At 39.0% G+C, this 23,673-nt stretch overlaps 1 pseudogene; it reads right to left on the bottom strand.

Moving 5' to 3' along the window:
* Positions 1–10,789: 10,789 nt before the first annotated feature.
* LOC148526858 (uncharacterized) overlaps positions 10,790–23,673 on the bottom strand; it is a 39,738-nt pseudogene continuing 26,854 nt past the window's right edge.

Genomic DNA, 23,673 nt, shown 5'->3' on the forward strand with positions numbered 1-23,673 from the left:
CCACACCCCCGGGTGGTCCTATTCAGGAGCCTCAATTATCTACATAAGATGACCATCTGGACAGCATCCAGGAAAATAAAAGGTGTAAAGTGGGAAAATAACAACCTTTATATATTCCAGGACTATTCAGCAGAACTGACTAGGGCCCGAAAAGCCTTTTCCCCACTCTGCTCTCGCCTAATATCAGAAGGCTGCAAGTTTGGATTGCTATACCCTGCAAGGCTCCATATTTACAAAGGAAAAGAATTTAAAGACTTTTCCACTCCAGATGATGCCTCCGAATACTTACGGGAACTTACGCTGGCTTCCATACATGATATGGAAACCCCCTCCTCTAACCCAGCGTGAAAGGTAAAACAAGATAGACCTACTATCTAGCTATTTAGTGATTCAATCCTTGGATGAACCTTCATGTTAAAGTCCTACTTCATTAGTTTTCTGAATGACAGCAGGCAATTCTCACTATGTTACTTTCTTTTCTAGCTGTAGGTTACTATTCCTTTAATCGACAGCTATAACTACAATAACTCAGTATGTTGTGATTTCTTCACTCTTCTCATATACCGGCTATGGTAATAAGTTTTCTATAACTGCAGTGTGTCACATCTGTATTAAATCTTATAATCATCTCCATTAATACCTATTTTCACTAACTCAGCTATAATATACAGAGGTGTGTAATTTTGTTAATTATAATTATTAACTTTAAGAAGAAGATATCATGCTGGGACAAGGTGCGGAGGTTTCCAGTAACTCCCGGTACTTCAATCGTTCCATTATGTTTATGGCATACAAGTATTACACTTGTATCTCCTTGAAGTTAAGTGTTCTTAGCAAACTTGTAATAAGAACAAAATGCAATACCGTACTTTGGAGGACACTCCTAAAATTGTTAGCATTTCTTTTTTATATTTTGTTTTCTCCTTCCTGTCTTCCCTGTCTTACCCCTACCTATTCCATTATACAAAATCTGGCAAATTGGCAAAAGTGGTGTGCCTCTGACCCACCCCCACATAAGATGTTCAAAACGCTTAATCAAGACTAATAGATGCCTGACATCAAAATAGGAACCTGGAATGTCGGGGGATTCAACTCCCCAGCAAAGAGGAGAAAAATACTAATCTATTTAAATAAACAAAAGATTGACATAGCCCTCATTCAGGAATCTCATCTTATTGCGACTGAGATCCTAAAACTAAACATTTTGGGTTGGTCAGTTCTGGCTTCGGCACCATATACTTCCAAGGCCCGTGGCGTTGAAATTTTAGCAAGAAAACAGCTCCCAATCACAGTAGTATCTTCAACATCAGACCCAGAGGGTAGATATATCCTTACAACAATTCTCCTCTCAGACGACAGATTCAACCTTTGTAGTGTTTATGCTCTGAACAACTACTCAAAATGATTTTTCCAATCTCTCATATCATTACTGGCTCCACTAACCAATGAACCTCTCATAATATGCGGGGATTTTAATTTAGTCTCATCCCATATATTGGATCGCTCTCCACAACCCACACAGCTCATCCACCCCCCTAAACTTGGTATTCTGTTATTCGCTAAAAGACTATGACTAATAGATATTTGGAGAGCCTTACACCCTGTAGGAAAGATTGAGAAGGATTTCACATGCCTCTCTGCCGCACATGGCTATCTTTTGAGAATTGACTACATTCTCTTCTTGCATAGTCTATTCCCGAAAGTCTCAGAAGCCACAATAGGTCCGATTTCTTTATCCGATCATGCATTAGTATCGGCTACCCTTCATTTTCCAGATGAACCTGGCCTGGTAAGACTCTGGAAATTCCCGTCTTACCTTTCCCAATCCCCCAAATTCCGAGATTGCCTATTTTTAGCCTCGGAAAACTACAAAAAAGATAACTCCACACACCTTGACAATAACCCTATTCTATTTTGGCAAACAGTCAAAGTTGTACTCCGAGGAGAAATCATTTCCTTTACCTCAGACTATAACAAAAAATATGCAGCACAATACCTTTCTCTTCATGAGTCACTTACTGAAACCTTTCAGCAATATAAGCTTACACAAACACCTCAAAACAGAGAACTATACTTATTGGCAAAGACTCATTTGAGGAGTTAATGCACACAATGGGAGAGAGAAACCTATTTTCAATACAACATAAATTCGGTAACAAATCAGGCCGACTCCTATCTAACTTGCTCAATGGTACTAGACCGCCAATGATTGTTCATCCATTACAGACCTCACCTGGCTCACTAACCACTTCTAACAAAGAAATTACCGAAGTAATGAGATCATTCTTTAATACCCTATATTCCTCCCCACAAACTCCTATGTCCCTCCAACAACTGATCTCCCATTCCCCCCCTCCCCCCACCTTGAAATCTCCAACTCAGTTTTCTGGGAAACTCAGTCTGTTCCAACCATCACAACAGAAATGGCACAATCATTAATTACCCCAATAACATTAGAAGAAATACGCAAAACCATTCAACACTTACAATCTAACAAAGCCCCAGGCCCTGATGGGTATAGTAGCGAGTTTTATAATATTTTACTCCCACTAATAGATGATACATTACTAAAAGTATTTAACGCAATGCTCACTGAAACAACTCCCCCAACTCATTTTAATTCTGCTATTCTAAAACTAATCCCAAAACCAGGTAAAGATCTTTAATTCCCTGGCACATACCAACCCATTTCCCTACTAAAGCTGGATTACAAGCTTTTAGCAAAAATATTAGCAGATCATTTAAAATTAACACTTCCACACATTATTCACCCGGATCAAACCGGATTCATATGGGGAAGGCATTCAGTGGTTAATGTCAGTAAGGTATTAACAGCCATTTCTGCATCTACAAACACCTCAACAACCTCTAACAGTCTTATCCTCTCCCTAGACGCAGAGAGGGCTTTCGACCTTATACTCTGGCATCACCTATTTAACACCCTCTGCAAATTCGGTTATCCTGCCCCATTTATTCAAATATTAAAATTCTTATATCACCACCCTCAAACACAAGTCTCATGCAACGGCCATCTCTCACCCCCTTTCATCATTCAAAAGGGCACCAGACAGGGCTGCCCCTTATCCCCTCTACTATTTGCCATCGCACTAGAACCACTAGCAATGGCATTGAGATCCTCATCAATTTTTAGGGGCATTCAGATTGGAGATGTTGAATTAAAGGTAGCGTTGTTTGCAGACTACATGCTCCTTTTCATCTCGGAACCCTCATCCTCCAACCCTACAGTGATGAAAATTATTTCCTCTTTTGGATCAGTATCCGGTTACAAAAACAACATCTCCAAATTGGAATTGATGCCTCTGGGAGACTCTCAATCCTATCTTTCTCACACACCCAAACAAACTCTCCCTTTCATGTAAACAAAACAAAGATAACCTATCTTGGGGTTAATATTCCCCCTAACCCCAACAATCTCTACAAATTAAACTTCACTCCCATCATTTCCAAAATCATTACGATGATAGATAATTGGAGTCTTCTTCCCCTCTCTCGGGTCGCATAGCAATCTTGAAAAGTATCATTTTCCCAAAAATATTTTATCTGATGCAAATTCTACCCATCAGTCTAAAGACTGCAGATCTTAAACGTATTAATAAAGTGATGACGTGCTTTATGTGGTAGTCAAAAAAAACAAAAATTGCTTTAAGTAGAATGCAATCCACTCGCACCATGGGAGGTCTTGGTGTACCTGACTTTGCGGCATACTCCTTATCCATTTTCTTAAGATATATTGCAGACTGGCTTCTCGAAAAATCGAGCTATGTAGACTACCCTCTTGATAAAGCCTTATTTGCCCCCTTCTCCCCTGGTGCCCTTCTTCATGCTAAATCTAAAGATATCCCCAATCACATTCTCAAACATATTATATTCCATGACACTTATCAAAAATGGATTTCACTTAGTAAGAAATTTTAAAGAAATCCTCACGCCTCCCCATATGTACCCCTATGGGGAAACCCATCCTTTACACCGTCAATCTCTAACAAACTTTTCTACACTTGGAAAGATAAAGGATTAAACATTGACTCTAAAGTGTTTGACCCAGGAGGCAACATTACACAATTTACAACTTTGCAAGATAAATAGAACTTACCACAACATCATTTTTTTATGTTCCTTCAGGCTCATCACTATATCTCCTCCTTATTACCAGACATTAAACTCACATCTACCACAGATCCTCTAATGAAAACTCTAACTTTATCCACTAAGTTTTCATACAAAACTAAACTTATCTATTCAGACATAATTCAATCCTCCAATACACCCCACTGGGAAAAACTGACCCAGCACTGGCAAAAAGATTTTCCTGATATTACCTCTCTGACAGACTTGACGAATCACTATGACACAACCATTAAAGCTTTAGGTTCAGCTTACTTACAGGAGGTACACGCGCGCACACTCCAGAAGGCGTACATATCCCCAATCCAGTATAAGCACATAGACCCTACCTACTTGGGACAATGCCCCAAATGTCACCGATCAGATGCAACATTCTTCCACTGTCTTTGGTCTTGTTGGAAAATCCAAAGATTTTGGAACAAAATCCTAAATTATATAAAAACTATATTATCTATCTCGCTTCCACCTGATCCTCTAGCATGTTTATTGGCAAACTTTAAAAACTGGGATTTTAAACCACATGGTAACTCTATTACCCCGTTGTTAACAATAATAGTCAGCATTTAAAAAAAAATTATAATGATGCACTGGACATCTCATTAGTCCCCTTCTCTATCAGAAGTCAAACTCAAACTTATCAATCTACTTTATTTGGAAAGGAAGTCCACCTTGCCTGACATTGAAAAAGGAATAATTAAATTCTACAAAAAATGGGGAACTTTTATAGAATCCCTAGAACCCGACTCCCAAATGAAAATCTTTAAACTCCCTGAAAACACTGATTGGTCTCTGCACCGATGTCTTTTAGCCAAATGTAATTCTCACTCCAGCATCTGACATGTCTGGCTAGACATGGTATATCACATTACCAACCCTTAGATCATTATTAAAACTTGTGTGGATGTGGTCAGAGGTACACTATCAGCCAACACCGCACCCCCTATCCCTTCCTTTCCCACCCCCTCCTTCTCCAGTCCCGACATTTTATATGATTTCAATATTAAGATTATATTTAGGCTTAAGATCTACACTTTTTCTATATTTCACCCCCTCATATATCTCCAATTATGGATAATTTAAGAATAACCTAAGGGTAGCACACCTTATATGTAGTGTGTAATATTTCCAATTTACATTAAAACTTTCTGATGTTTATACCTTATGTTCAGCAACATGTATATTCTTGGACAATATTTCAATGTTTATACCGGTTTCTGATTGTCTTTGACATAACTAATAGAATTTCTGTGTAGATCCACACATTTTGTACTTTTCATTTTTATTTAATTATCTGTATTATTCTGTTGAATGCTTATATTATGGACAAAAAACAAATAAAAAAACAGACTTAAAAAAAAACAACAACAAAAAGCACTAATCCACGGCACTCACCATTCCTAGATTTGGGGTGCAACATGGTATGTGACCACATTGTTTAAATAGAAATCACAGGGGCTCTGCTCTCACGGGGGTCCCGTGACGGGGGCTGCAAGCTTAAATGCACTGATCAATTCATGAACCAAACCCCACTGTTTATTATTATTATTATTATTATTATTATTATTATTAGTTATTATGGTGAGTGCAGAGCCCCTGTGATTTCTATTTAAACAATGTGGTCAAAAACCATGTTGCACCCCAAATCTGGGAATGGTGAGTGCTGTGGATTAGTGCTTTTTGTTTATTATGATTAATTTTTATAATTAATCATTTTTTGTGATCACATTTTCTCATGCACCCTTTTTAACTAGTTATCTAACTTGTGTCAGCTGTTTTCCTAGGTGCTTTGCAACAGGTGTGCTTGGTAACTCTCTCACATTTAAAAGCAAAGTTACTGTGAGCTTTAAACCTTGATAGCATACCCTGAGTTTAACACTAATGTGATGGCTATGTCCATGTTATAATGCTGAGCAATAGAGTAGGGACTTGCAGTAAAGTGGGGTCCCGTGATGGGGGCGGTATGTATATATATATATATATATATATATATACATACAGTGCATCCGGAAAGTATTCATAACGCTTCACTTTTTCCACATTTTGTAATGTTACAGCCTTATTCCAAAATGGAATAAATAAATTTTTGTCCTCAAAATTCTACACACAATACCCCATAATGACAATGTGTAAAAAGTTTTTTTGAGATTTTTGCTAATTTTAAAAAAACCACTAAGAAATCACATGTACATAAGTATTCTCGGCCTTTGCCATGAAGCTCAAAATTGAGCTTGGGTGCATCCTGTTTCCACTGATCATCCTTGAGGAGATGTTCCTACAGCTTAATTGGAGTCCACCTCTGGTAAATTCAGTTGATTGGATATGATTTTGAAATGCATACACCTGTCTATATAAGGTTCCACACTTGACAGTGCATGTCGGAGCACAAACCAAGCATGAAGTCCAAGGAATTGTCTATGGACCTCCAAAACAGGATTGTCAAGAACACACAAGTGTGGGGAAGGGTACAGAAAAATATCTGCTGCTTTGAAGGTCCCAATGAACACAGTGGCCTCCATCATCCATAAATGGAAGAAGTTCGGTACCACCAGGACTCTTCCTAGAGTTGGCTGGCCGTCTAAACTGAGTGATCATGGGAGAAGGGCCCTAGTCAGGGAGGAGACCATGAACCTGATGGTCACTCTGTCAGAGCTACAGCATTCCTCTGTGGATAGAGGAAAACCTTCCAGAAGGACAGCCATCTCTGCAGCAATCCACCAATCAGGCCTGTATGGTAGAGTGGCAAGATGGAAGCCACTCCTTAGTAAAAAGCACATGGCAGCCCACCTAGAGTTTGCCAAAGTGCACCTGAAGGACTCTCAGACCATGAGAGACATAGATTGTACTCTTTGTGAATGCAAGGCATTATGTTTGGAGGAAACCAGGCACCGCTCATCACCAGCCAATACAATCCCTACAGTGAAGCATGGTGGTGGCAGCATCATGATATGGGGATGTTTCTCAGCGGCAGGAACTGAGAGACTAGTCAGGATAGAGGGAAAGATGAATGCAGCAATGTACAGAGACATCCTGGATGAAAACCAGCTTCAGAGTGCTCTTGACCTCAGACTGTGGTGACGGTTCATCTTTCAGCAGGACAATGACCCTAAGCTCACAGCCAAGATATCTAAAGGAGTGGCTTCAGGACAACTCTGTGAATGTCCTTGAGTGGCCCAGCCAGAGCCCAGACTTGAATCCAATTGAACATCTCTGGAGAGATCTGAAAATGGCTGTGCACCGACGCTTCCCATTCAACTTGATGGAGCTTGAGAGGTGCTGCAAAGAGGAATTTGCGCAACTGCCCAAAGATTGATGTGCCAAGCTTGTGGCATCATATTCAAAAAGACTTGAGGCTGTAATTGCTGCCAAAGGTGCATCAACAAAGTATTGAGCAAAGGCTGTGAATACTTATGTACATGTGATTTCTTAGGTTATTTTTCTTATTAAATTTGCAAAAATTGCAAAAAAACATTTTACATGTTGTCATTATGGCGTATTGTGTGTATAATTTTGAGGACAAAAATGAATTTATTCCATTTTGGAATAAGGCTGTAACATAACAAAATGTGGAAAATGTGAAGCGTTGTGAATACTTTCCGGATGCACTGTATATATATATATATATATATATATATATTTATATTTATGTATGTTGTAATGTATTTGGAACTCTAGATACCAAATAAATATCCAAGCTGCCTCCTTTATCCAATCAATACAAGCCACACCTCTGGTAACTTTGTAAATGAATGAGACATTTCTATGTTATTATTGTTGTTTACCTTGAACTGGTGATGTGTATTGTCATACCTGAAATTGATTTTTTTATCCTCATTTTTAATATTTCTTTATTTGTGTTGGTACATTATAAAGCGCAACAGGTGATCACCCAGATGTGCATCGGTGTGTGATAAAATGTTTTAATGATTATTTGGAAACAAATATTAATTTAGTTAAGTAAATTGAAATTTGGATTTAGATTTTGTTTGTTTAACTCTTGTAAAATTACAGATTAAAGGATGTATTTTTGCTGGGAACTAACAGTAATAGAAAATTATCTACAGACACAAACAATATCCACTTGGATTACGGCTAAACAAATATGCAATATTTGGGAAAGATAATTAATAATTCCCAGAATTTTTTTAATAAAATCTTAGATGCAGGCTTGTGAGTACTAATGAAGCTAAATGTTATGGAGAGGAAGACAGAATTGATTGAATCTGATAGTTTATTGTCAGAATAAGATGATAAAAATAGAAATGGTAGAGCATTTGGAGGAATTTAAAGAAATACAAAATTATATACAAGTGAAAACATTAGAAGGGGAAATTATAGACACTAAAGTTAAAAGGTTCACAGGAGACTTTTTGGAATATGGGAAAACAAAAATAGGAATTGTTATGAGCCAAGGAAGGAGAGACAAAACTGGAGGGAGGTAGTTTCTGCTATTGAATATTCCTGGAAAAAAGTACAACAAATGGATACATGATAATATGAGGGGAAGACAGACTAATAAAGAAATCAGATCTCCAAATAGTGGCAAATATAAATTTTTCCAAATGACCAGAAGATGTCAAGAGATTTTTTAGACAACTGCAGAACATAGAGTAACAGAAAATAACCATTGGAGGTCCCTAACACACAAACCTCAATAATGGGTTAAAATACAAAGAGGGAGAAAAGAAACACAAAATATAAAAAAACATAATTCTAGGAAAATCTGTTACTAGTGTTTTTGTCCAAATATACATGAAACCTCAATGACTCTAGGATTCTAGAGAAATTATGTAACACCAATCAGAGGACAAGATGTTTTAAATTATTTCTGGATGCCTAACAAATATACTAGAAATCATACTTTGAAACAATGTTTTAAAACAAAATGTGATATCAGTTGTGAAAACTCCATCCCTCTCCCATCTCAATATACAACAGTCCACATGTATTACTGAATCTAAAGTTAATTAATAAGAAACATTCTCAGAACAAGTATAAAAGGATCTCAAGACTATGGGGGAAAGGTCATAACTTGTGAGATACAGGCACCAGTGCAAGTCTGCCCAATGAGACATTAATTTAAAAGGCAAAATAAATGTGGTGAATGAATATCCCAGGAATACTTTTACTTTGTTTCTTTTATCTTAAATCCATAGGATCAGTAACATCTGGGATGATGCTCTACCATCATGCTTGAAGTTGTTAGGCCAACACTGATAATATTCTTTACATCCAGTGGTGGCTCCAGAGGTTGGGCTGCAGTGCAGTCCATAATTCAAATAGGGGAGTCACACCAACTGCCAGTGAGTCACAGCCAGTGTTTGTAAGAGCAGTTAGTGTGGCTCTCCTATTTGAATTTTGGACTGCACTGCAGCCCCTTCTCTGGAGCTGCCACTGTTTACTTCACATTATTAGCATGTCAGCATAGGTGTGTACAGGGTCTTAAAAAGGGGTGTGTGGGCCACAAACCAAGATATTAAAATGTAAAAGCAAAGATTAATTTAGTTTTTTAATCATGCCAGAGAAGCCATTCATCTATCAAACATTTTCTGTAGTTCATCAATTACAACTTCAAACTCGGTTGAAGGAGCCATAGATTTCTCTATGTGAGGCAGCATTACCAAGCATAGTCCCTGCTGCATCATTGTTTTGTCTTACTGATGTTCAGTTTTCACATGAGCAGTTTGTGACAGGAGATAAAGAGAGCGCTTAATGAATAAAAGTAAATCTCCTTAGTGAAATATAAAATGACAATTTTAATAACAGTCAATCAAAAGGCAACATAAATCATTATAAAAATGGCCAATGAGACATATATCAATGATTAAAAATAATAACATAAACCAGCTGGATGCCGATTTTGAATGATAGTCAGTGAGAAAAAAAGGATATGTAGTCTAATTGAATGAAAATATTTTGTTTCAGATGGAGTACAGTATATAGAACCCACTACTTACTGGTTAGATTGCAACCCCATATATCGTTGATCCAAATACAGGAAAAATATGGTAAGAATCCAGTATTCCAGAGATAGAGGTTTTCTTTTTAGATAAATAGTTAGTCACCAATTACTCACTCAACCGGCTCAGTAATAGTGTTGAAGAATAAAGATCTGAAGAGACTGCTGGAAGATGGCTTGGAGTTCCACTTGTCACCGATCCGATCACCTGGCTTGCTCACAGCATAAGCCTAGCTGCGGTGAATGAGACAGTGTAGCCAAAGTTTACTGGCTCAATGAGTACTCATTATTTTTAATCATTGATATATGTCTCATTGGCCATTTTTGTAATGATTTATGTTGCCTTTTGATTGACTGTTATTAAAATTGTCATTTTATATTTCACTAAGGAGATTTACTTTTATTCATTAAGCGCTCTCTTTATCTCATTTCTAATTGTGTTCTCATGGTTTTGTGGGGTGATCCCAAACACCCCTTTTGAGAGCTGCTTTATTAGCTGTTTTTAACTATTTATAATATTTATAGTGTGCGCCTGATATATACTTTTTTCTAGTATTATTAGTTTGTGACAGGAATTACAGAAGTTTTATAAGTTGTTTTTCTATAGATTTCTGCTAACCACTTCAACCTACTTGATGTTTAGTGGGAGGATATTTTTCTATTTTTTTCACTATCCATAGTTCAGCTTCAAGGAGGCACATTCAGGATGAAATATTTAGCTACAGTCTTGAGGTCTTTGTCATCTGTGACAATAAGCTGCATGTTTTTTCCAATGGCGTTGATGACTTGGACAGTTGCCTTGGAAAATCTTATGTGCAACCTTTGCAGCAGAGAATCAAATACAAGTTAAAATGTAAAATACTTGATTTCATCTTTCTTGATTTTGATTGTTGCAGCTGTACTGAAAGAGACATTCACCAAAATGAATACCTTGTGTTTTCTTGGTCTCAGATATCAATACCTGTTTGTTTGCATGTTTTTGGAACATGGTTTCAAATGATTATTATTTTTTTCTTAAATCTTCTAGAGCAGTAGACATATTTTTTACTTCTTCCATTGCTTCACATAAATCAATGTTATTGCAGTGTTTTACTTATTTTTACAATCATTGCGAAGAATAGGATGCATTATTTATAAACAGATGAAGTTGAAAGACTTTATTTGACAAAATATCCCATTCTCTTTAGCTGTGATTTTGCAATCTGTAGAATCCTCAACTGTTTGCTCAATTGTTTGAACAATACAATTGTACTGCTTACAGTATATACAACTGCAAAAGACTCAGCATGACAGGCCCAGTGAGTAACTGATAATGTTTTCAAGATTTTAAGCATGGAATTAGGGGACTAATATGTTCTTTAACACAATGTGTCAATTTACACTACCTTCAATAAAGTTGTAAATCAACTGGACAACACCAAAAAAGTATTAAAAAAATCAAACGGTTTTGCTTGTTAGATGAGCAAGCACATCTTGCTTGTACAACTGTGAACTCACAAGCCATTGTTGATGCTTCATGAAAGCGCACAACTACTACATTGTTCCAGCTAATACTCATAAATTCAATAATTTTTTAGATTTTTGTGAAGATATATTTTGCATGGGTTATTTTCATGGGTGTGGTAAAGTAAGACATTTCAACTGGCAATACTTTTCCTTGTGGAATAAATCTAAAAACAATAGCCATTTGCTCGTAGTAACTAACATCTAAAGTTGTTTCTGCTATTATTGAAAAAGATTCTCCTTTCATCTCCATTGCAATTACCTAAACAACCGTATAGAGAATGATATTTTACAAGCTTTGTTCAAAGTCATTTCAAGAAATATTGTTCAATATTCATCAATTTTCTTAAAATGACATTGCACAAATTAGCAACATATCATTCTGTATGTGGTTGTTTAAGTAAGTGCAATTTTTTTGGCACTATCCCGATATGGGATTTAATAAATGTATTGTGTTTCTAAAACAAAGCTACAATTTCTATATTTCTATAAACATACCCTTTCCTTCACTGTCCCAACTCTCACCATGTCCACAGAGAGGCTTTCTACCTTTGGCTAAAATACAATAATATCTATAGCTATAAAAATGGAATACTTGTAATGACAGCTATGGAATCATGAGTATAGTGAAATGTAACTGTTTTATTATAACAAAAATATAGTCAAAGCAATGCAGGGTATAAAGAAACAAAACATCAGATGTAGCTGGAAACTTTGGGTGTAGCTGGTTACCAAGTAAACTGGGCAGACTGTCCCAGGCAAAACAGAGACAGAGAAAAACATAGACACAGGTAACTTACCTCTGGGAAATGCAGACAAACTGTGACCTGGCAATTATGGCAACCAACCAGGCCCAAGGACACAGGAAAACAACACAGGTTACCAGGAACTTCAAGGCACAAGATCATGAAACTAGAATGTCTGGAACATAGTAGAATGCTATCCAGGGAAAACAAACAATGACCAGCAAGGTGTATGGTGAGGGGAATAAACAGTTAGTGAGGCAGGTGCAGGTGATTAAAAGGGGGTGAGTTTAATGCCTGGATTTTAGTAAAAAACATCCGAATACATCAGCAGCACCTCTGGTAGCACAGAGATACTTCAGGCCAGAAACAAAATAAGGACTTTGGACCTCATTCAGAGTCGGTCGTAAATGGACGCTCGGTCGTACGCCTAATGACCAAGAAACTGAAACAGGAAGCAATTGCACGGCCGGTCGGTCACAACCAAAATGACGGCCATACATGAACAATGCACCTCCTCTAGCTAGCGAGTGATAGCAGCTAGCGATCGAGTCAATCGTTGTCAGTCGCTGTATGTAAATTTTCTTCTGATGGTTGCGGCCGCTTGTGTTGTGTTGATGCCCATATGTCATGTTTCTATGCTCTATCGATCAGCTTGTTACTATCTTGTTGACAATTATTTAATTACTGTTCTAAAGCGTTGTTTTTTTTAATTTCTTTATTTTTGCATGCTGCCAAATGCATAAAAATTGAATATACAGTATATATTCTTTAAAAAAAAATATTGAACAAACTAATGAAATTGTGTCTGATTTAATAATGAAAAATATACATGGTTAATCAAGGTATTGAAAAAGCAGAGGATATGAAAAGACTAGTGCAGGCTAAATAATGCAAATTACACCAAAAATTAAAACAAAAATGCATTGAAAAAGCCATCCCCATGAAATTGTTTTTTTCCTATTATTCGCTAATGCAAATGCAGCTGAATTAATTACAAGCCAATCAGCAGTGTTATTAGCTTCAAAAAATGATTATTAGCTGCTTGCATTGCGTGGCTCAAAATTGAAATATCAATCCTAACATCAATAACATTCGATAGTATCGATTGTACTCTAGGGCTTGCAAGAGCACGTACCCAACCTCAAGCTGTGCAATCAGCCAGGCCTCGAACCTGCTCGCAGAGTGACGTTTTAATACTTCCGGCCTTCTATGTCGGTCGTAGCAGGTAATTTATGTACACCCCTAAAACACCCTCAAAACGCTGAGGGGTACAAGCTATGTGGTGACAGATAAGACTGGCAGTGCTGCCACGCAGGGGATTGCTGGGCGCTGCCATCTTGGTTTTGGGCATGTGACCTGAATGGGCCAATCAGGTTGGAGCATCTTGTGTTTACTCTCAGCAGCCTAACATGCACTTTCCCATGGTACTTAAGGGTGTTCAACATGCCCTCTAGTTGCCAGTGCAACGTGTACACAGCACAAGTTGTGTGAGAGTTATCTGTGCTTCTTAGCTCGGTGGGATTATTGCAGTCCCAGTAGTGCTCCATTTCCTGCTCTGTCTCCATCACAGCCTATTCCTATATACCTGCATCTACCCTGTAATACCCCATTACTCACCCCATGGTTTGTGTACCCTCCAGCATGCCAGACTCAGAACTCACTCCAGCACTTCAGACTTCTGTTACTCAGTCACACCTCCATTGATCTTTTTTTTTTCTGTCTGACACCTGCTCCCAGCCTCACTAATTGGATTTTGTTTTTTTCTGCCTGACACCTATTTCCATCCTCATTAATTGGACTTTGCTTCCCTGCCAGATATTTATTTTCAGCCTCACATCACTTGGACTTGTTTATTTTCTTCCAGTTTATATATTTATTACCACTTCATGAATATTAATACTCCTATTAAACCTGCTGCATTCCAATATTACAAACCTGTTCATGTTTCTTTTCCTGCATCCACCCCAGGTTCAAAAAATAATCCAGACCTGACATTCAGTCTACATAAGCAGATACATTTGCTCTGCCCTTATTTGGAAAACTATGTTGACCTCTGGGCAATAGCTGAAACAACATTGGAAGAGTTTTTTTCCTGCACTACCTCCTGTACTCTGGGGAGAGACAAGGGGACTAATCTATAAAGCACAAGGGGATATGCTGGCATTACATATGTAAATGTTAATTATTTTTTTTAAACCAAAACAAAATATCTTCATTTAATGTTTATTAATTTGGTGGTGCAGCTGATAGGTCCAAAATACCCAATAAATACAGTAATCTACACTACCCATAAAACACACACAATCTTCCCTTGGAATATATTTTATAAAGTTTACATGAGAGATATAAGATTTTTTTTAAAACAAAAATACATTTTAACATTAAAAAGGTCAAGACTCAAGAAGAAGGTGTAAGAAAGGGAATGCCAAATATAAACAATGTTTGACAATCTTTAAGAAAACAATCTCTAACTATAAAGGGAAAAGTTACTGTTGAAAAATTGAAAATTGCCAACATGCTATATACCACAAGTGGTGTCAAGAAAAGGCTCACCACCATGGGCCTTTATTTGCAAGGTGTTGTTCTGATTCTGCTCTTTCATGCACTAGAATGTCTATTGCAAAAGCCAGGGCCAAACACACTCAGGCATCTTCTGTAACCTCGCATACGCTACCTTCTCACTCTGAGTCTAGATGTGTCACCTCTAAAACAAGCTAATCATTCTACAAAAGGAATGCTAAGGCTGAAGAAAAAATTGTGTGTGCACAAAATTCACAGTATCCTGAGGATTCCCGAGGAAGGTCTAAGTGTTTCCACCAGTGCTGTGTTTGAGTCTGACATTTCTGATTCTGACACTTGAATCCTGAAGAAGCTCCTTCCACCATTTCCGAACTTTCTGCAAATGTGAGGATAAGTAGTAGTAAAAGTAATGATGATGATGGTTAAGACATATATATTGAGGATGCTTCTTTGTAACTGTGCAGCCGGAAGAGGGGAATCATTGTGTGTCTTACACTAATGATGATGATGAATGTGTTGGACAAGAACAAATCAATAAAATTCAGGAGGATTATGTTGTTTGAGTCAAAGTAAATCAGCCACTAGTTGAAGCACTTCATGGCAATATAAAAAAGTGTATTGTCATGCTTTGGCAAAAGACCAAAAGAGCCACCTCTTCCTAGTGGAACATTTTTTACATAAATCCTAAGAACATTGGTCAAGGCAACTGTTGCATTTGAAGTGTAAAATAAGTAGAGATAGGGATGTTAACAATTGTGGTGCCTTCTCCCTGTTACATAATATGAAGAGAGTTAACTCAAGTTGTTAATCAAGTTATGCACAATTAAATATAATAACAAGCAGTCAACATCAGCTACCATCAGCATGGATATATAACAGCACATGCAATCTTCACCACCAACAGCTTCATCATCAACCTCCTCATTAGCGATCAGAGGTAGTCCTCTTACATCCAGTTTTCAAAAGCAAACTGAATCCTTTCCTATCCATGTTTCCCAAGAAGAATCCCAAAAATTCCTTGAGAATGACTGTTTCTAATGATGGGGTCGAACCTTTTGTGGCTGTAAATTTGTTTTGTATTTTTGGCATTCAGCAACTGCATGTAGATCATTGCAGAAGCTGCAAGAAAATATTTTTTTTTTCTATTCTAATTATTTTGGGTCATATAGGTTATTAATTTGCTATAATGTCTGCCACTGCTGTGCCACTATGTGTCATAGATGTGTTACTGCATATTATTTTAAATAGCGGTGTTTGTGCCACTGCTTATGTATAATATATAAGCATTAGTTGTATTTATTAGTAATTTATTTTAAATAATTTATACTGTGATGCTTTTGTGACTATTTATATGCTGACATTTCATCCAGTACCTCACAGTGGTATGTCACACAGCAAAATGCAAATAAAATGGCTAGTATGTATATTAATAAAAAAACTTATTTATATAGCACTTTTTTTGCAGTAGGACCTAAAGTGCTTTACATTAGCTTATTAAAAACAGTATGCAAAATCCGGTTAACGTAAGTGCTAGTAGACCAGAAAAAAGAGACCTAAGCATTTGGGTTGTATCTCTTTTTTTTAGAAACTAAAGGGGTCTTATAAAATTCTTGACAATATGGTATCATTGATATTACTTACTTTATAATAGAATAAAATTGTATTAGAAATGTCTCTTATACACACACCACAAAGTATTGCAGTAATAGATAATACTGGGCCTGATTCAGCAAGGAATGCAGTTGCTTATACTCATGCAATTGGTCTACTAATTCGCACTGCACATGCATCGCAGTGCGTGTGTGCGAGCAAGGCAATGCATTAGGAATTGTGATTGCAGTGACTATGCAGACCCATGGCAGAGAGATTGACAGGAAGTGCAGTTTGTGGGTGGTGAGAGGGAGGTGGTCCAATAAATGCAGGCATGCCAGTGCATCTCAACGCTGTCGCAGGGGCATGCATAAATTATCCACTGCGATCCCAGATGCTGCCGAGGTCATCATAGCATGCCCATAAGTAGGCAATTCCTGAGTAAGGTCTGGGCTTACCTAACTGTCCAATGTTACTCGATGTTACTGACTGTTTCACAATGTTGGTCAAGTAGATGGCTGTTAGTAAGGGGAAGTGGGCATCCTTATGTCAGGCTGCGATTGCAATGAGAATGTGAACATTTAACTATCATCACTGATATTAGCAATGCAGTTGCATGGGTATAAGCAGAATAGCGATCCGTAGTGAATCAAGCTCACTGTCTGTATATTGTGAAATCAATTACTATATTTTATTAAATATACAATGGCAGCGACATATATATATATATATACATACACAAATCACAGGGGCTCTGCACTCACCATAATAACTAATAATAATAATAATAATAATAAACAGTGGGGTTTTGGTAACTGTTTATTATTATTATTATTATTATTATTATTATTAGTTATTATGGTGAATGCAGAGCCCCTGTGATTTCTATTTAAACAATGTGGTCACATACCATGTTGCACCCCAAAGCTAGGAATGGTGAGTGCCGTGGATTAGTGCTTTTTATATATATATACACATATATATTTATGTGATCTGGGTATTCTGTACATCTAGTTTGGGACCCTTGGACTAAACGGAGGTCAGATGAAATGGGTGTGGATTGAAAAATCTACAGTAAAAAGGTTGACAATGTCTACATGGACACCAGATATTAGACAGTCAATAGGTCAACAGGGACAAAAGGTAGAGATGTGTGCTGACCCCTGTGTTTTTTGGCTGTGGTTTTGGATCTATACCTTCTTGTCTTTTGGATCTGGATTTGGTTTTGCCAAAACTGCCCCTTGCTTGTTTTGGTTTTGGATCTGTATTTTTTCAGAAATGTATAAAATCTGCTAAAATCACATAATTTTTTTTTGTTCTTACAGTACTATTAACCTCAATAACATTAATTTCCACTCATTTCCAGTCAATTTTGACTAATTAAAAGCTTTCAATATTGTTTTCATCCAGTTTAGGCCCAAAATTTGCACCTAGCTGGCTGACTAAGTTAAGAGGCAACAGTGGGTGACACAAACTTGTGGCAGTTCAAATTCCAACATGGCATATCAGAAAACAAATGTTTTTATTATTTAAGAGGCCTGAGGAAGTTGGATTATGTATGTAGTTAAAGGTAGGGACAGAAAGGGTTGATTGGTAGTAAATTTTATTTTATTATTTGATTCCTAAAGCAAATTTATGAGAGAGGAGAGGAGGAGAGGAAGGGAGGCATTTACAAAATATATTTTACTCATTCACATCAGTCCTTGCCCCAGAAGAATCCTTGAGTGCTATGCCTGCTGCTGGGAGTAGATTTTCAGAAGGGGACCAGGAAGACTACTAATAGTGCTTTCTAAAACAATTGACTGTTAAACAATCCTTTGCAAAGATTCCACTTCACTAGAAAAGCATTTCCCAACCTATTCTGGGACATTAAAATAAAAACTTAATTAGTGGTCACCAAAATGCTGTTGTACTCACTGTCCACTTAACCACATATATGTGGACAAGCCAAACAGAGCAAATACAAGATTTAAGATGTAAGGTTTAAGTCTGCATTGTGTCTTTCTTGAGAATCCTTGAGCGCTATGCCCGCTGCTGCTGGCATTTTCATCTGAGAAGGAATGAAGACATTGTGTCTTTCTTCCAAATGGCCACAGATCTGAAGAGGTGCAAAGAGCTGTTGGTTAGCATATTGTCAGCTCAAGTGGCACATGATGCAGCAGTTTCTCCAGCAAGTGCATCTGCTGAGAAAAAACTAAACTTTCCTCCCAAAAAAACACTGGTGATGCAGATGAGTCAACACAACCAAGTTTATTTGTCTTGTGCCCAGGCATGGCAATGGGCTTTTCCTTATCATGGGCAACAACTGTTTCATCCACTGGTGCCTAATTTACACAAACAAAATCCTCATCAACAACATCCTCATCATCAACATCCTCATCATCAACATCTTAATCAACATCCTCATTAGCATCAGCTACACAAATATCCTGCTCATCCTGGTGCAATTCCATAGAAGCATCCTTGATTTCTATGTCAGCATGTTCACTTGTGCTTACATCATCATAGGAATCAGAACCTTAGTCATGTGGTGAAACTGGAAAATTGCCAATTTTATGTCTTTTTTATGTCTTTCTGCAGCTAACTTTCCCTTTGATGTTTTCTTCTTTACCACTATAAAAGATTGGTTCTTGATTTTAGATGCCCTGACTTAAGCCCTGTATGCCCCTGGGCATCAGCTTTAGTAGATTATGTAGATGTACTAGTATCATCATGACTGGTGGAACTGGCAGCAGCTCCAGCATTACTATGTGGTTCCTACTCTCCTCTCAAGTCTCAACAGATCATTCTCCATATCAACAAACATGAATGAAGTAGAGTAGAGCACACACATCAATTTGTGTCATTTTTAAATATTACACTGTGGTATCAATGACCTACAGTGTCACAAAATTTTTTATGAATAAGAAAAGAATAACACACTGCGCTGCAGCTTACAGTGTTACAAAATTATTTATGAATAAGAATAACACGCTGCGCTAACACTAGTGTCACAAAATGTATTATTTATGAATAAGAATATAATAATGTGCTATCACTTACAGTGATGTCATTGTGTTTTATATATAATGAATGTTATTTAGCGCTTTGTTGTGGTCTTGTAGTCAGTGTGTAAAGTAATAACTTATTCACAATTGAGGAAAGAAGTGAAAAGTTGAATATTAGACTGCACTACCACTTACAGTGTAACAAGTTTAATTATTTATGAATAAAAATAACAAACTGCGCTATGACTTATAGTGTCACAATAAGTGGACAATAAACTGTGGTCTGGCCGGCAGTATCACCAAACAATAATAGCACTGCTAAATTGCTAATGCACACACAAAAAAACATATTTTTTTTGTGTATTGATATTGATATTATTAATTTAATTACACTTTTATTTTTTTCACACTGGGGAAGAGCAATTCTGGAAGAGGCAGCAGCCCCTTGATGAACAACACAGACAGTACACGTTTTTATGGACAACAAAGTACCCCTGCCGAGTGCGGACAGACCACCTGCAGAGTCACAAATACTAGGACGATAAACTGTGGCAGTGTCACTGTACAATAATAGTGCAGCAAAGTTGCTAACACCCACACACAAAAAAAACACTTATTTTTTTTACACTGGGGATGAGCACCCCTGATTGACAGAGCACCCCCTAAACAACACAGCACTTATTTATGGACTGCAGCCCTAGCCCCTTGATGGACAGGACAACAACAACACCCCTTAGGTATAAATTCACAGCAGCAGCCCTTTGATTGACAGGAATAGTGACACAGCAGCTGCAGCACCCACTGAAGCCCTCTTTATATACTGCGGCCCGAACCCCTTTATGTACAACACAGCAGCAACCTTCAGACCCTGACAGGACAAGTTGTTCAACACGCTGATGCAGACAGTGACAGCAACACGTCTGTTCAGTTCACCTTCAACACCAGGAGTGAAAATGGCGCCGATCACCGGGACTTTTACAGAATCCAAAACCCGTGAGAATCCGACAGTGGGAGGATGACATTTTGCCTCATTTTGAGATCCGAGTCATGCAAGAAAACCTGAGCCTAGCTCGGTTCTCGCCTCAGATCTGGAAGTTCGGGTGGGTCCGGTTCTCTAAGTAACGGACTTGCTCATCTCCAACAAAATTTCAACATAGCTAAGGAATTGGAACTAATGTACTTATGTTTACATGCCTGGGAATACCCAAAGAGATCCTCAGAGGTCAGGTGACTCATTTTATGTTTAAACTAATGAAGGACATGTACCTGCTTTTAGGGGTAAAGGCTGTTTTTGATACCTGAAACTTATGGGCTGCTTTAACTCAGTGGTTCTCAAACTCTGTCCTCAGGACCCCACACAGGTCACATTTTCCAAGTTACCAAGCAGGTATAGAGGTGCATTCAATACTCACTGCACATATTAAAAGATCCACAGGTTGAGCTAATTATTTCACTTGCGATTCTGTGAGGAAAGATGGAAAATGTGCACTGTTTGGGATCCCGAGGACCAAGTATGACAACCTGTGCTTTAACTGAACCTTGAAGCATATGCAGAGGAAGGTAGTATATTAGGAGTAAATTAATTTGCATACATTCTAACCATACCTAGGGCCTGATTCAGAGCCGGACGCTATTTGCGCTCGCTCGTTCAGAAAAAAGGGGTGGCTATTCAAATGAACCGTTCGCTCTTTGCAGTCTGTTCACGCCTCTAGGTCTGAATGAGCGAACCAAACATGCGGTCGTTTTTTGGAAAACTACGCCCCCTGGCCGCTCGCATCCTACATCATGTCCGCTATTTATTAGATTAATTGAGTACATCGACCAGCGTATGAACTGCTCGCTATTCTTGTGGTTGGTTTTTCCTACCGCAATCTTGCGAGCAGTTCTGACTATAAAATAACCCAGTGACATGGTCAATGACGCTGCTGTATTAATTATGCATACCCATAAAATGCCCATTTTGACCTTTAAGCACGCCTGCGTTCGGATCTCCACTCCCCGTTTTCAAGCACCTTCCCCTGTTACCACCCACATACGCCTCCTCATGTCACTCAAAATAGCAGGCATTCATTATTTAGTGAACAAATGATTTTCAGCCGCACTGACTGGTTTGCGCATGTGTATTACGATCTGTACGCATGCGCAGTTGTGCAAACATCGCTCGGAACAAACGAGCGGCCGCTTACGAGCGGCTCTGAATCAGGCCCTTAGGGCCTAATTCAGAGGTGCATGCAATTCAAATACACTGAGAATCAGGTGTATGTAAAGGATAAAAAATAGATAATTTATTGTGTAGGACACTTCTAAATCGCATGCATGAAAATATGGAGCTTGACTATTGGCCTCCCTCTGAGTGGGTAAGGGGTGTATGGCCTGTGGCTGGGCTTACTGACCACAAGGAAAACGGTAGGTGGGTGTGGATGGGACTGTCTTGGGTGGACAATGCGGCGTCCTGCTATTGTCAAAGTCAAATAAAGTCACTTGGTGGTCTTCAGTGCAGGTGGGAGACCACTGGGGCCATGGAGCTAGGCGTCTGGACCAGTAGGTCAGAGCTAGATCCGGACTCAGGCGTCCTCTGGTGAGAGAGGAAACGCCGGGGTCACAGTGTGTAGCCTGTCACTGCCATCTATTTGGGAGGAGAAGGCCGGTCCCAACCAAGCCGACCCCTCCACTTCAAACGCCTTACCTCTCACTTGCCGTCTGGTGTGGCTGGATCCCTCCCAAACCTGTCCTCTTTGTCCGCGGTTCCTGCTGAATGTTCTCTGGCTGTATGGCTGGCGTCTCCGTCCTCGTGCTGTTACCTCCGCATCAGGTGGTGTTGACACGTGACTGGTTCTGTCTGAGGCAGGCTGGTGGGAGATTAGCGCTGCGATGTAACCACTCAGGGGTGGAATAGCAAGTTCAAGTAGTACTCATCTCCCAGAGGAAGACCCCAAGGGGTAGAAATGCGTTGGAGCACACAATCCTATCCAGATCCTATTCATCCCTACACCCATAGAACTTGCTATTCCACCCCTGAGTGGTTACATCGCAGTGCTAATCTCCCACCAGCCTGCCTCAGACGGAACCAGTCACGTGTCAACACCACCTGATGCGGAGGTAACAGCACGAGGACAGAGACGCCAGCCATACAGCCAGAGAACATTCAGCAGGAGCCGCGGACAAAGAGGACAAGTTCGGGAGGGATCCAGCCACACCAGGCGGCAAGTGAGAGGTAAGGCGTTTGAAGTGGAGGGGTCGGCTTGGTCGGGACCGGCCTTCTCCTCCCCACAGATGGCAGTGACAGGCTAAACACTGTGACCCCGGCGTTTCCTCTCTCACCAGAGGACACCTGAGTCCGGATCTAGCTCTGACCTACTTGTCCAGACGCCTAGCTCCACGGCCCCAGTGGTCTCCCACCTGCACTGAAGACCACCCGGGCACCGATCCATCGAGCCACCAAGTGACTTTATTTGACTTAGACAATAGCGGGACGCCGCATTGCCCACCCAAGACAGTCCCATCCACACCCACCTACCGTTTTCCTTGTGGTCAGTAAGCCCAGCCACAGGCCATACACCCCTTACCCACTCAGGGGGAGGCCAATAGTCAAGCTCCATATTTTCATGCATGCAATTTAGAAGTGTCCTACACAATAAAGTATCTATTTTTTATCCTTTACATACACCTGATTCTCATTCATTAACCGGGAGGGTTAGTGTGCTGGATACATTGTGTTTTGTGTTTACCTATTACTGAGGGAGGATAGACACCCCCCTCATTCAGCAGCACATCCCACCTCACAGTTGTATCTCCAGCTGCTCAGTGTTTCACTTGTTCTACAATTCAAATACACTGCTGATGTTCACACACTTGAGCCAATGCGCATGCTCAAAAAGTTTTGAAAACCCCTACAGTGCATGCATTGCACAGAGTATATGCAAAATGATTCTAATTCGATTTGGAGTCATGGTATCAGTAATGAGGCGGCAAATGTATGGGTGTTCCTGGGAATGTGGCTTGAAGTGAATGCAAAAAACATATGTCTCATGTGTTGCAGGTGTGACAGTGAAAGCGGTTGCTTTCTCAGAAACACAGATGCAGCCACAGAGGCCATGTTCAGTGGAGAAATGACACCTGCCAAAGGGCTACTGCAAGTGTTCAAGTGTTAATGGTGCATGCCATGTTACATGTGAAGGTGCACCATTGGTGGCATGTCAAGAATCACCGGCAGTAGTACATCATG

The sequence above is a fragment of the Taudactylus pleione genome, unplaced genomic scaffold (genome assembly GCF_031769625.1).
Source record: "Taudactylus pleione unplaced genomic scaffold, aTauple2 ptg000093l, whole genome shotgun sequence".
NCBI lineage: Eukaryota > Metazoa > Chordata > Amphibia > Anura > Myobatrachidae > Taudactylus > Taudactylus pleione.